Genomic DNA, 3,094 nt, shown 5'->3' on the forward strand with positions numbered 1-3,094 from the left:
CCGACAAACAAACTATTACCAAATTACAGTGTCATTTTGAGGGCAAAAAAAAAAAAAAAAAAAAAAAAAAAAAAAAATCACTACCCCCAAAATGGGAGGTAAGCTACTGTTTCGATGTGTGGATGAGTTTAATGTGGTCGGCTCACCCTAGCCCTTTTTGGTCGTCGTGCGCTAACGTTTGCTATCCAGTGGATTAATTCTTTTTTTTTTTTTTTTTTTAGGTACGTATTTTAACTAGTTTGCTTTGACCAGGAATTTCTAACGAAGTTAAAAATTGCAGTTTAGAAATTTAGAAAAAATGATAACTTTTTCTAAACTAATTTTTTTATTATGAAGTCAAATTTATAAGAGTGGATTTAAATCTTGTTTTTTGTTATTTTTCTGTCGTCTAAATAAATTTATAAGAATGATTAATAAACTCATCCATAATTAAGTCTATTTTGCAGACCGATCCTTTTCCATATCGGTTATCTCAGACCACCTCCGCCGAAACAAGTAGCTGGACAGGATATCCCTATCTCGCTATCTACCAATAGATTACATACATACATACAGTTCGCAATGTTTGTGAGTCTGCGTGGATTGGTACTGGAATCTGGTGATTTTTAAGGGCGTTCGTCCTCAGAGGAGTTGGTGGGTCTACGGCCATCGTTGTGGGCGGCGGGAGGCGCTGGTAGAGGTCAGTTGTGTGTACGTACGGCGCCACACCCGCCGTTTTGGTAACTTTGAGGGTAGCACGCGTCTAGTCTAGTCTAGTAAGCGATAGGTCGTGGGTTCGAAGCACCCCCGGGGCGAACTTAATCCTAACCAGATAAGGTTGGTTCTGGGAACGGCTGGCTTTCTCCTAACCTGTCCTCCTCTGTTCTATTTCGGGACGAAAACACCTCCGTTGTTACAATTCTCTCGAACCTCTTCTTTTAAAACCTTTTGACGTTCCCTAGGGGTGAAATTTTGCCATTCTTTTTGAAAGGTAAAAAAAAAAAATATGTTACATATTTGTGTAACACCGTTCAATCCGTTCATGCATTAAATGCCCAAACGAACCTGTCATTTTATAGTGAGGTCCTACGAAGCTACTAAAAAATTTAGATTACTTGTTTTAGGAGATTGTTTGATTTTTTTTAGGGTTCTTTTCTTTTCCAATATACTTTCCTCACTCCCTCTTTAATTTGTTTTTTTGGTGTTATTCAATTTTAAGACTTTGTTCTTGTAAAAAGAAAATTATAGAGAAAAAACTTATTGATATTATATTAAAGAAATTCAAGTGCTTTATTTACATTTTCGGAAAATTGTAGATAGATTATCAAGGTGTGTTCAAAAATAGTCGACCGACAATTGATTGACGAGGTGAATCTATGTTGTCGAGGCAGTGTGGACGCTTTCGGTCAACATCGATCAACAGCCGGTCGACTATGTGTGGACTGTGGACACTCCTTTATAGCTGACAGTGCCTCTTTCTCTTCATTGAGGGATCCCTCTATCAAATGTATTGAACCGCCTTGGTGGTGTAGTGGTCAAGACACTTGCCTTGTAATCAGGAGGGCGTGGGTTCGATCTCAGCCGAGTAGTGGAATTTTATCCTCATATATTTGAGAAATTGGCCACATAATAATGGAGCTCTAAGGGCGAAGAACGGTCGAACTGTACCTTCTGGAAATCCAAGTTAGAAAAAAAGTTTTATAGAGGGAACTAACTGTAACTGCTAAGGTCTTATCGTCCCGAAACCGAAGAGAGAAGGAAGACAGGATAGGAGAACGCCAGCGATTCCAAAAGCGAACATTATCCGTCTAGGATGAAATCCGTCCCTGGCGGGAATCGAACTTTGTCGTGACCTGACAAGTGGAGAAATATTAGCGGTTCTTTGCTCGTGTAAACGGACCTTTATTTTCAAATTTTCCGCGCCACTCATTTGCAGTTAGCCAGTCTAATTTTCTCCAAAAAAAAAGATCAATATTTTTTTTATCTAGAGCTTTTCATCTATTTTCTTAAAGCAAACTCACCCATTTTTCTGAAAAAGAGAACTTAGAAGACAAGATTTTTCATTTATTTATGTGAGTAGCTGAGTAGGAGGATAAAACGAAAGTTGTAGATTTTTTTTCTTTTCGCTTTTGTGTTGGTGTACATGAACTGCTTCTGCCAAGGAGGCTGGGATGCGTTGGATGGACAGCCTTTTTTTATAAAAGTGCAGCGTATTTTTTCCCTTTACCTATTTATCTGAAGAAGTTTGATAGAGGGATCAGTAGGTAGCGCCAAGGGAGACCTTTAGAGGGATCAGTAGCGCCAAGGGATAGAAGAGATAAGGAGGGTAGAATAGGAGAAAATCAATCTTCCCGAGAACGAACCTTATCTGTTTAGGATAAGAAAATTCGCCCCCGGGCTGGAATCGAACCGGCCGGCGACCCTTAACTCTTATCACGCGACTTATCGCGAGGCAGGTGCTCTACCCTCCAATCTAACTTGGCTACTAAAATCTCCCTAAAGTCCCTGAGTAGACGTCCACAACGAAGAACCGAGCATCAACCATAGTCTAGTCCAGACCCAAGAGAGAAAAAAAAATCATTCCAATGAAAATAAGTGCCCCTATCCTCAACTCCTCAGCGCAGCGGAGCCTTGACCATAGATCCAAACATCTAACAAAACACACAAAAATAAATTAATGTAAAAATCAAAATATGGAGTAGGTACAATAACATTCTACTATAGTTTCGTTGAGTTAAAATTCGGACCTCACTTCGTTCATTCACTAACCCAGAAAACTGGCCTCACTTTTTCCAACAGTCGACCCTCTATCCACTCTCACTTCACATCCTTGAACTATCGCGGATGAACACACTGCTGTTTCCACGCAAAATCCTGAACTATTTTCCGATCTGTGGCGTGTTGCGGGTGCGGCCATTTTTATTAGTTGTAGAAACGAAATAAACCCGAATATCGTGCGTTCGTGTCTGTAGGATTTAAAATTGTAAAGTTTCGCACTTTTCCGAGGATTTTTATCTAGATAAGTTTTTTATTGGTGTAAGGAAAACCCCCTAGCATTTAGAATACCAGACACATCATGTCAGAAAGAGAGGATAATGTCTACAAAGCCAAGTTA

Source organism: Diaphorina citri, unplaced genomic scaffold (genome assembly GCF_000475195.1).
Source record: "Diaphorina citri unplaced genomic scaffold, Diaci psyllid genome assembly version 1.1 scaffold880, whole genome shotgun sequence".
NCBI lineage: Eukaryota > Metazoa > Arthropoda > Insecta > Hemiptera > Psyllidae > Diaphorina > Diaphorina citri.